Source organism: Saccopteryx leptura, chromosome 2, assembly GCF_036850995.1.
Source record: "Saccopteryx leptura isolate mSacLep1 chromosome 2, mSacLep1_pri_phased_curated, whole genome shotgun sequence".
Taxonomy (NCBI): Eukaryota; Metazoa; Chordata; class Mammalia; order Chiroptera; family Emballonuridae; genus Saccopteryx; species Saccopteryx leptura.
Genome location: NC_089504.1, coordinates 278,005,933 through 278,018,322, shown reverse-complemented (window position 1 = coordinate 278,018,322; position 12,390 = coordinate 278,005,933). Strand labels below are relative to the sequence as shown.

The 12,390-nt window shown below is 47.8% G+C and overlaps 1 pseudogene; it reads right to left on the bottom strand.

Annotated features, from left to right (window-relative positions):
- Positions 1-7,924: 7,924 nt before the first annotated feature.
- LOC136396249 (U1 spliceosomal RNA) lies at positions 7,925-8,076 on the bottom strand (annotated as a pseudogene).
- Between the last annotated feature and the right edge of the window lie 4,314 nt (positions 8,077-12,390).

The following is a 12,390-nucleotide window of genomic DNA, read 5'->3' as shown; positions in this document are numbered from 1 at the left end:
CCCAACAGATACCTGTTTCCAGAATGCCTTTGACACGGTGGAACAATGCAGGTGGGAGGCAGAGAACTGGAGGCCCAGACTGGCCTTGTGTCTTTTTTCCTCCATGGAATTTTATCAGGATGGATAAGTCCAGTTGCTGTGGATTGTTGAGTTGAACGCTACAAAATCACAGGAAGATGCCTTTGAAGGGAGGACCTAGTTGGTTGTGGCCCTGTACTGAGCATTGGAGGCACTGGGTTCCAATGCTGGCCCTGCTACCCTCCAGGTGTGATGACTTCCACAGTCTGGGCCTCTGTAAAAAGAAGAATCGGTCAGGTAATCTCTATGGGCTCCTCTGGCTGGAAAGGAAAGAAGAATGGGAAATAGAGAAGAGACGGGAACAATGAACCCACTGGCCTGGGGAAAAGAGTAGACGCAGCATAGAGCAGAGAAAACTCAAGAATCTACCTTTTGAGTCACTAAACTAGTTTAACTTGAAAACTAAGAAGCACTTACCCCTCCAGCAGGTGACCCTCCAGGTTCCCAGTGGCTTTCCAAAGCCTTTGGTGTACCCATTTGGGCAAACAGAGAGACTAGGGTTGGAGTTCTGGGTTCATGAGCTTGTGTCTCCACTGCCCTAGAAAAGAGGGCAGGAGTCAGGGGGAATTCCAGGTCAGCTGGAAAATTACAGGGCCAAGAGAGGGTAGACATGGTATTTTCCAGGCTTGGGGAAAAGGCCTGAGAGCAGAGGGAGTTGTTCTGCCTCGGAGCAGTAGGAGTCCCCCTCTCCCCTTCCTGATTTTTTGCCAGAGGCCTGCATGCCTTATGCCTTGTGAGCAAACAGCATGGTGTGAGATCCTGAACCCCACCCACAGGCCTGGCCACCTGGAGAAGTGCCAGGTCACGCCTCCCCAATGCAGGTGACCCTTCTCTACCAAGCCAAGTGGATGCACTTTCCAGGCCCCACCCTCTACAGAGTGCTGTGAAAATGCCCCCTTCCCCTTTTTCTGCTGGCTGAGTCTCCTCATGTAATAATAATAATAGTTTATTATTACTGATTGTGCCAGACACTGTTCTAAATGCCTTTCATGTATATACTCATTTAATCCTTATGATATTCAAGAGATGGGTACCATTTTCAGATAAACCGAGGCAACCCCCCAGTCCAATTAGTACCCCCCCCCACACACACACACACAGACACACAGTCTCTGGGCTCCAGAAACAAGGCATAGGCAGCAATCCCTCATTTAGCCTGGCCAGTGACTTCAGAGCTTTAGAGAAACTCCCAACACCCATACTACTTTTTACAAGGCTGGATCATTCTGTGCAAGTAACTGCTTCTGTTGGTCTCAGTTCCCCATTAAGTCAGTGATAGGAAAACCACTATGTCCCTTTTCCTTCCTCCCTTCTCCTTCCTTCACCACACACACACACACACACACACACACACACACACACACACTCACACCCTACTCCCTAGCCACTTCCCATTTATAGGAAATGGGGGATGACGTGAGAAGCAAGGCCATCCTTGGGGAACTGCTAATAGTCTGGCTGAATATTGGAGAAACCGAAGATGCTGGCAAAAATACATTAGCAGCTTCTACTTCGCCCTCCCCCCACAGACCCTTCCCATTATCCTTGGGCTCAGAGCAAGTATTGTTCTCTTCCTACAGAAAAGATACTAACCTGGGGAATGGTTAGCCTGGAAGAAGACTGAAAAGCCGTGAAGGACCTGGAGTTCCCTCAGTGTTCCCGTCTCCTCTCACCATCTCACCATCCAAAGTCTGTGGTCCCCTTTGAGGTCTCTGCTTCTCTGCTGCCTGCCTTGGGGTCAGGAGTGAGCAGTCTTTGAAGCATAAAGGCCACCGGCAGGGCCAGATCCTTCCTGGCTATGGGCTTGGGAGTGGGAGGGATGGGTGCCCTGGACCGACAATTCCATTTCTAGGATTCGGTTGTGGCAAAATAATAAGATATGTACATGTTCACCCTGACCAGATAATTCGGTTGGTTAGAGCATCATCCTGATAGCAGAGGTTGTGGATTCGATCCCCAGTCAGGACACAGACAGGGACAGATTGATGTTTCTCTCTCTCTTTCTCTCCCCACCCTTCCTCTTTCTAAAATAACTGAATAAAAAGAATTTTTAAAAATTTATTTCTCTAAAAAAAAAAGTATGTATAGGTTAATCTCATCGCTCTTCATAATAGTGAAAATGTTGCCATTTAAAGTGGCGACGACAGCCTGACCAGTGGTGGTACAGTAGATGGAGCAGGGGTCGGGAACCTATGGCTTGCGAGCCAGATGTGGCTTTTTTGATGGCTGCATCTGGCTCGCAGACAAATCTTTAATAAAAAATAATAATGTTAAAAATATAAAACATTCTCATGTATTACAATCCATTCATTTCCTACCACTCATGTTCATGGTTGCGGGTGGCTGGAGCCAATCACAGCTGTCCTCTGGGACAGCACCAAATTTTTATTGGATAATACGTAAGGTACACGGGTCATTGTATGGCTCTGATGGTATTACATTTTAAAATATGTGGCGTTCATGGCTCTCTCAGTCAAAAAGATTCCCAACCCCTGGGATAGAGCATCGATCTGGGACGCAGAAGTTTGAAACCTGGAGGTCGCTGGAGCACGGGGGTTGCTAACTTGAGTGGGGGCTCATTGATTTGATCCCATGGTCTCTGGCTTGTAACCAAAGGTCACTGGCTTGTAACCAAAGGTCACTGGCTTGAGCAAGGAGTCACTGGCTCCTCTGGAGCCCTGGGGTCAAGGCATGTGTGAGAAGCAACCAATGAACAATTAAAGTGCTGCAACTGCCAGTTGAGGCTTCTCATATCTTTCTCTCTCTCTCTCTTAAAAAAAAGTGGTGATGACAAGAATTTTAATTGACTGGGGAAATGTTGATAATATATTACCAATGAAAACAGCTGGCTACAAAACAGTAATCACAGTGGGATATACATCTTTTTAAAGCAGGTATATACTAATGCAATGTGATCTCCTGGACTAGATCTTGGAATAGAAAAGGGACATTAGTGAAAAACTGATGAAAATTGAATGAGGTCTGCAGTTTAATAAATAGTACTCCACCAGTATTAATTTCTCAGTTTTTTTAAGAAAAGATTTTATTTATTGAATTTTAGAGAGAGAGAGAAAGGGGTGGGGGTGGAGAAGCAGAAAATATTTACTCATAGTAGTTGCTTCTTGTATGTGTCTTAACTGGGCAAGCCCAGGGTTTCGAACCAGAAACCTCAGCGTTCCAGGTTGATGCTTTATCCACTGTGCCACCACAGGTCAGGACACTTTAATAATTGTAGTATGGTTATGTTAACGTCAGGGGAAACTGGTTGGAGAGTATATGGAAACTCTTTAAATGTTTCTGTAAATCTAACATTCTAAAATTTAAAAAAATTCTTAAATTTTATATATAATATATAATTTATAAAAATCCACCTGCAGAACCAAAGAGAGAGAAGAGATGATTTAAAAAAAAATGGCTCTGGCCAGTTGGCTCAGTGGTAGAGTGTCGGCCTGGCGTGCGAGAGTCCCGGGTTCGATTCCCGGCCAGGGCACACAGGAGAAGCACCCATCTGCTTCTCCACCCCTCCCCCTCTCCTTCCTCTCTGTCTCTCTCTTCCCCTTTCACAGCCGAGGCTTCATTGGAGCAAAGTTGGCCCGGGCGCTGAGGATGGCTCTGTGGCTTCTGCCTCAGGTACTAGAATGGCTCTGATTGCGGCAGAGCAACACCCCAGATGGGCAGAGCATAGCCCCCTGGTGGGCATGCAGGGTGGATCCCGGTTGGGCGCATGAGGAAGTCTGTCTGACTGCCTCCCTGTTTCCATCTTCAGAAAAATACCAAATAAAAATTTTTTTAATTAAAAAAAAAAAAAGATGACATAACCAAAAGTGAATACTGATTTTCTATGAATAGGAAGGATGATCTTGATTTGGGCAGGGGGAGGGAAGGTTATGGGGGGGGGGTAGGGGGGAACTCTAACTTTTCTGTATCTCAAAATTTTCTATGTGGATCATAAATTGCTTTTGTAAATGAAAGAAAAAAGTCAAATATTATTTTTAAAGGGAAAGAATAAAACAAAGGAAGAAAAAGGAATGAGAAACCACCACTGGCTGCCCCAGCCCCCAGTGTAGACTCCGATACCCCATTTCTGTTCAGAGGGCTGGGCTGAGGGAGATCAGGGCCCTAAGCAGGAGAACCCCACTCCCCTCAGGGCTTCCTTAGCCAAGAAGTTTAGAATAGTTTGGGTGAAAACTAAATAAGATAAAACAGGGTTTGAGAAGGTGAAGGAGGAACTGGAGGGTTAAACACACATACCTGGCCATATTCCTTCCATCACCCAACAGTACGGGGGCACAGAAGAGAAATTGAAACCACTGAAAGAAAGAAGCTCTGAGCATCATCCCATTATATACCACAGTTATGGGTTCCATCTGCCCAGTCAGGGCACATACAAGGATCAACCAATGCTATGTAATAAGTGGAAGAACAACACTAACAAAGAAGTGGAACAACAAATCAATGTTTCTCTCTCTCTCTTCTCCTTCCTCTTTCTAAAAGCAATCAATAAATAAAACTTTTAAAAATCAGAAAGAGGCCCTGGCCGGTTGGCTCAGCGGTAGAGCGTCGGCCTGGCGTGCGGGGGACCCAGGTTCGATTCCTGGCCAGGGCACATAGGAGAAGCGCCCATTTGCTTCTCCACCCCCCCCCTTCCGCTCTGTCTCTCTCTTCCCCTCCCGCAGCCAAGGCTCCATTGGAGCAAAGATGGCCCGGGTGCTGGGGATGGCTCCTTGGCCTCTGCCCCAGGCGCTAGAGTGGCTCTGGTCACGACAGAGTGATGCCCCAGAGGGGCAGAGCATCGCCCCCTGGTGGGCAGAGCGTCGCCCCTGGTGGGCGTGCCGGGTGGATCCCGGTCGGGCGCATGCGGGAGTCTGTCTGTCTCTCCCTATTTCCAGCTTCAGAAAAATACAAAAAAAAAAAAAAAAAAATCAGAAAGAGAAAAAAAAAGAAACCACTGAAAGAAGAACTAAACAATTGCGTCTTCCCTCTCAAACCCCAAGCTTGGGAAAGACCAAGGACTGTGGCCCTTAGTTCCTGAGGTCACCAGTGACTCCCTGACTGTCACTGCTAGAAGGTGGAACCTTAGAATTGCTGGTGAATGCAGCCTCCTCCCAGGACACAGCTGGGGACAGTCCAATCTGAATGGTGCACCACACAGAGAAGTTTTTAAAACAACAACAAATACCTTCAAGGGGACATCCTTCAGGAAATTTCTGTCTACAAAGGGAAATTTCCTTTGGATTTAAATTTCCTTCTGAGCCTGACCAGGCATTGGCACAGTGGATAGAGCATCGGACTGGGATGCAGAGGACATAGGTTCGAGACTCCGAGGTCACCAGCTTGAACATGGGCTCATCTAGTTTGAGCAAAGCTCACCAGCTTGGACCCAAGGTCGCTGGCTTGAGAATGGGGTTACTTGATCTGCTGAAGGCCCACAGTCAAGGTATATATGAGAAAGCAATCAATGATCAACTAAAGTGTCACAACAAAAAGACTGATGATTGATGCTTCTCATCTCTCTCCGTTCCTGTCTGTCTGTCCCTGTCTATCCCTCTCTTTGACTCTCTCTCTGTCTCTGTAAAATAAATAAATAAATAAATAAAAATTAAAAAAAATTCCTTCTGAGTCTTCCCCTGGCCCCACCTGGGTCCATGGGAATCAGGGGAGAGATCAAAACTGCCCCCAAAACAGGGGGCATCCAGCTGAGCAGAGAGCTGGGATCCCTGCTCATAGAAGATACTGGCTTTTCTACAGGCAACATCAAAGTCAATGGAGAAAGGGAATGGCTTTAGAGGGCCAGCCTAGACCAAAGGAGAGAGACACAGCAAGCCAGATCATAGGTGAGTTCTCTAAGGGGCAGGTCCGAAGCAGCTTTAAACAGATTAAGCATCAGGGGTGGGGGCCTCTGCAGGACTCACAGGCACCAGGTAAGGGATGAGCCTGGATGAGCACAATAGTCCTTTCTAGCTCTGAGAGCCACTGAAACCTACCCCACTTCCCTCTCAAGGGCTGGAACTGAATCTCTTATCTCTCATATTTGGGGGGACATCAGCAGAACGCTCCAAGTCAAGGAAGCCTCCTTCAAAGCCTAGAACTGGAGCTGATCAATTTTGGAAACCTAAGTAACAGGATGGATTGGGACTGGGGTTAGATGCTTGATGATGAGACTTGTTCAGGGCACTGAGGCAGAGGCAAAAATGGTAATACTATCTCCTTCCCTTTAAGGATTCAGGAGTGAACCAGACAATCTTTCTCCAAGTCTCTAAATGGTAAAGACACTTAGTTAACTGGGGCTGGGCTATGAAGTGCCTGGAGCAAGGAGGTGATTAAGTCGCTGTGAATACCAGGAATTCTACTCTGGAGCTCAGATGCCTGAGGGGCTAACTCCGGGTAGGTTGGAGAATGGAGAGGGACAGCCAGAGGCGACAGAGCTCGCTAGCTCCACACCCCCATGGGAATCTTTCACCGGCTAGTCAATGAGAGGCTGTGTGCTATAGTAGAAAAACTGTGGGGTCTGGGACCAGACCGACCCAATGCCAACCAGTCATTCAGTTCTCATTCAACAAACATTTATTAAGTGACAATAATGAATCAGGCTCAGTGCTAGGTTATAGTAACTTTATGCCTGCAAGTAAGTCGTTTAATTTTCGAGTCTCGATTTTTATGCAGAAAGCTTGTTGGGAAGAATGCAGGCTACTATGTAAGTAATGTACTCAGAGGAGAATCTCAATGCATGTTTTTTCATTCTGTCTTATGTACAGAATCCTAAATGAGATGTAGAATTTACAAGGTACATCCTCTGCCCTCATGGAGGTTACAGTTTTCTCTGGGAAATAGAAAGTGGTACAAAAATTAGCAGCAACATGTCAGCAAGCTCAAAATCTCAAGGCTAGAAGCAACTCAAGGTCATAAATGATCAGAGTTCAGTGGGATAAACCCAGGGATACTGGACAGAGCAGGAAAGTTCTGAACTAAGTTGTTTTTTTTTTGTTTGTTTTTTTACAGAGACAGAGTGATAGTCAGGGAGAGGGACAGATAGGGACAGACAGGCAGAAACACAGAGATGAGAAGCATCAATCATCAGTTTTTCCTTGCGACACCTTAGTTGTTCATTGACTGCAGACTGAGTAACCCCTTGCTCAAGTCAGAGACCTTAGGTCCAAGCTGGTGAGCTTTTTGCTCAAGCCAGATGAGCCCACGCTCAAACTGGCGACCTCGGGGTCTCGAACCTGGGTCTTCCCAACCCCAGCTAGGCAGCTTTTCCCATTCTGGAAGGGGTGGCCTGAATGTGCCAGGAGTTGTGGGGGGATAGGCTGGGGTTAGAGTGACTTTTGGCAGGATTCACTACTCTAGCTGGACCTTTTGTGTGTGTGTGTGTGTAGGGAGTGAGGGGAGCTGATACTAATTTAAGTGGCTATAAAGCCATTCTCACGGTGCTGATGCAATGCTCAAGATAATAAGCAAGTGAGTAATTAGTAATTAGATTGTGAACTAACCTCTTGCCTCAGGGTAAGGTACCACTTTTGCACAATTGTGCTGATGCAATGCTCAAGATAATAAGCAAGTGAGCAATTAGTAATTAGATTGTGGACTAACCTCTTGCCTCAGGGTAAGGTACCACTTTTGCACAATTCATCCCCAGGCCTGCAGGAAAGAGAGGTCAGGGCTGAGTCCAGGTATCTGGGCAGGGCCGTCAGCCCCCAGACTCTGCAGCTCCAGAAGATCAGAAGGATTTGGTGGGGACCCCCCTCCATCTCCTGCCGGGCTGCAAGACCAGGAAAATAAAGGGAAACAAGCCACAAAATCTATAGCCTAGATTTATTTTTTTTTAATTATTTTTTTATTTTTTTTACAGGGAAGAGTGTGAATTCAGTCCCCCACTACCAACAAATCCTGCAATAGAGTTTCCCACATTTGGGGAAATCTCAGGCGTCAGCAATGGATAAGCCTTGCCCTGAGAAAACCACTTTCATGATCATGGTATATCCCCTGCTAGGTAAATTTTTTTTTCTTAACTTATTAATTTCAGAGTTCCTCTCAGGGCTGCCGTGTGCAGTTGCACATGTTAGTGACTGAGGATCACTTAGCCATGTTGGCCAAAAGATGCCTCCTTCATGAAAAAAGAAATAAAGAGATAGAATGTTAAAACGTCTATTCCGCCTGACCAGGTGGTGGCGCAGTGGATAGAGCGTCGGACTGGGATGCGGAAGGACCCAGGTTCGAGACCCCGAGGTCGCCAGCTTGAGCGCGGGCTCATCTGGCTTGAGCAAAGAGCTCACCAGCTTGGACCCAAGGTCGCTGACTCCAGCAGGGGGTTACTCGGTCTGCTGAAGGCCCGCGGTCAAGGCACATGTGAGAGAGCAATCAATGAACAACTAAGAAGTCGCAATGCGCAATGAGAAACTAATGATTGATGCTTCTCATCTCTCTCCGTTCCTGTCTGTCTGTCCCTGTCTATCTCTGCCTCTGTAAAAAACAACAACAACAACAACAAAAACAAAAAACGTCTATTCCCCCTACCTGTGCAAAGGTGAGCAGGCCATCTCTCCACATGTGCTTAACAGGTGCATGAAGAAGACACAGAGAGGCGTGTGGTCTGGATTTGGAGCAGTCAGGTAAAGTTCTCCCTCCACCTCCCTCTTGACAGTGACAGCCCCCTTTGACACACCTTCCATTTGCATATTTCCCACACACACAGTTTTTCTTCTTCTACATCCCCAGTTACTCTTTATTGTTCAGCTCCATTGTTTCTTTATTTGTTTTTTTCTTTTCTTAGTTAATTTCAGAGTGTCTCCCCAGGCTGCCGTGTACAGTTTGTACATGTTATTTACAAGCACAGCTAGACACGGCTCATGGCTACACCTACCTTTTTCTTTCTTTCTTTTTTAAAGTTATTTATTTATTTTAGAGAGAGGAGAAAGGAGAGAGAGAGAGAAACATCGATCTGTTTCTGTGCATTCCTTGACCAGGGAATCTTTGCACATCTGGACAACACTCCAACCAACCCAGCTATCTGGCCAGGGCTGTACCTACTTTTTTCTTATTTGAATAGAAGTGCCGTACAGGCAGGCAGTAACTCTGGCACCTTTGGTGGACCAGGCACTGTGTCCCGCTCTGAAAAATACTTCCTGTTTCTCCCTTCCTCCACTTGGTTTGCTCTTCTCCTCATACCCCCATTTTTTTATTTTTTATTTTTCATTTTTCTGAAGCTGGAAACGGGGAGAGACAGTCAGACAGACTCCCGCATGCGCCCGACCAGGATCCACCCGGCACGCCCACCATGGGGCGACGCTCTGCCCACCAGGGGGCGATGCTCTGCCCATCCTGGGCGTCGTCATATTGCGACCAGAGCCACTCTAGCGCCTGGGGCAGAGGCCACAGAGCCATCCCCAGCGCCTGGGCCATCTTTGCTCCAATGGAGCCTTGGCTGCGGGAGGGGAAGAGAGAGACAGAGAGGAAGGAGGGGGGGGGGGGTGGAGAAGCAAATGGGCGCTTCTCCTGTGTGCCCTGGCTGGGAATCGAACCCGGGTCCTCCGCACGCTAGGCCGACGCTCTACCGCTGAGCCAACCGGCCAGGGCCTCATACCCCCATTTTAATCCTGTGCCCTCACTCAGAACAGGCTCTCTCGAGACTCGATAGTGTGCAAAGATCATGGACTCTGGAGTTAGACAGACTGGGCTTTGCCAACCTACTCTGCCCTTACGAGCGGTAACCTTAGGGCAAATGACTGAACTCTGCCGAGCCTAGATGGCCCTCTGTAAAACGGGTATCATATGTAGTTCCCATCCACAGGACCGTGTGAGTATCAGAGTGTGCTTAGTTTAGTGCCTGACACAGAACAGTAAGTCATTACTGTTCTGGTTCCTTTCTTTCCATCTCCTGCTTCTCATCCCCCACTCAGGGCCATTACCTGGTTCTGTCCCATCACCCTGTCAGTCTATGTCTGCGTACCCATTCCATAAAATACTGTAGTAGTCCTGGCTGCAGCCGATAGCTCCATTGGTTAGAGCATTGTCTGAACATTCCGAGTGTGCAGGTTTGTTCCCAGGTTGGGGCACATACAAGAATCAAGCACTGATGGCACGAGTAAGTGGAACAACAAGTCGATGTTTTGCTTTCTCTCTCTCTCTCTGTTTCTCTCTTTAACCATCAATTTTAAAAAAATAGTAGTCCCTTGTAGGTAAATAGCATCATTTGCAAAGCACTTGCTCAGACAGCTCTCATTTGTCCTTTGCCACTCTGAATGGTGATGAGGAAAGTGTCAGACTTACCAAGGGTTATGTGGCTTACAAAGTGAGAGAGTCAGATTAGAACCCAAGCCCACTCCCTCTGTGCTGAGTTCCCCAAGTGTCATACGGAGGTTTCTAGAACTTCACTGACACTTTCTGAAAATAAAAAGGAGAGAGGCAGGTGACACCTGAAATCCACACATCCAAAACTTGTCCTTCAACCTCCCCGCCCTGAGCTGATGTACAGCAGGGGAAAGCCAAGGACCAGGAGGGGCTGTCACAGTGGCCTTGGCGGAAAGCAGACCACTGTCTCCTTCAACTGCCAGGCTGACACAGGAAGTCTTTGCCCTATCAGAGAGCTGCTGAGATCAGGCCATAGCAGGGTGTGATGGGAGCCTGTGATGCGAGCCTGGGATAACATCTCCAAAGCCTTCCTCTTCTCACAGCTCCTCGATTTTATATAACATCCTAGTGATAGAGGCCTCCAGCTTCACTCTGCTTGGGTCATGCTATACTTAGGTTATCTCAGACTCACTCAGTCACTTTGGGACTGTCTCACTGTGAGTATAATGGGACAGTGTGGGCACGAGGATCATAGCTCATTCTCATGAACATTCCTTCCTGGGCTTTATGGTTTCAAAGGAGTTTCATGTACAGTGTGTCTTTTGGTCCTCCCAATGACCTTAGGAGACAGGTATTATTAAAGGAAGGAGATGTAAACTTAGAGAAGCAGGCAGTGACTAGCAAGGGCCACACGGCCTCTAAATGTTGGAGCCTTGGCTTTGACCTCCAGTCCTCTGACCACATCTACTTCTAAGGGAGGTGACCCAAGGGGATAGAAGCTGCTGGGTGTCAAGACCTGAGCACATGAAAGTCAGGACAGTGTCTGCTCTCTGAGAAGTCTTTGGTAAACAGGTCTTTTCTTCATTAGAGGGAGCAGGACAGTGGTGAGTCGTGGCCCCAGCCCTCTGGACTTCCCAGAGTGGTGGAGAAAAGACTAGGAGATGGAGGGAGGCATTGGGATGGCACACCCCTGCACTGTGCCCAGGCCCTGAGCTTGGGGCGGCAGCCAGGGCCCCTCCTGCTCCTGGCTTCCTGTTCATCCCCAGCACTCTGATTTTGTATTTGCATTTTGATTCTTGTCCCTTCCTTCAGAGACTGCGCACACATATCCCCACCCCTCAAGCGACACAGCAGCCTCCTGGGATCTCCTGGGCTCCACTGGCCAGCATCACTGCCACACAAAGGAGGAGCCTGACAAGGTGATTATAAGCTCCCCAGAGAGACAGGTCTGTCATTATGAGCAGACTTTCCGCTTCCTTCAGGCAGCTAGCTCTCCTATTTTTTTTTCCTAAGAACTCTCTGCCAGGGCTCTCAGAGGCGTCCTTCTATTCGGGCCACAGCGTGGACACGCGGCAGCCCCTGAGGGGAGAGAGAGTGCCCAGGGTTCCTACATTGGGTAGGTTGAATTTGTCTTTGAGAGCAGATGTCCTGGGGAGGTTATGTCACTTGAACCACCCCACCTTCCAACTTCTAGAAAAAAACTAAGGAAAAAGGGAAGTTAGGTGAACCGCAACAGGGCGTAGGGCTCCAGCACGCCACCACTTTGGGAGCTGTTTCCCCAAAAGACCTTGTGGGAGTGCGGCTCTCCCCACTATCTCTCTGGATTCCAGCAGGCTGGTGCTGTGTCTATGGCCAAGGGTAAGACAGGCCTCCCCAAAGCAGCACACAGCAGAAAGCCTAAGGCTACACTGTCCTCCTGGCTACCAAACAGCCTCTTAGACAACACCTTCCACTTTCTGGAATCATCCAGGAATCTGCACACTTTTTCTTTAAAGGGCCAAATAGTAAATATTTTAGGGGTCACGTGGTCTCGGTCACAGCTACTCAACCGTGCCCTGATAGCACAAAAGCAGGCATGGACACAGCATGCAAATGAATGGGCATGGCTGTGTTCCAATAAAACTTTATTGATGGACCCCGAAATTTGAATTCCATACAATTTTTGCAGGTCATGAAATAGTCTTCTTTTGATTTTTTTTCAACCACTTAAAAGTGTTGAAAGCCCTCGTTAGTGTGGTGACCTGG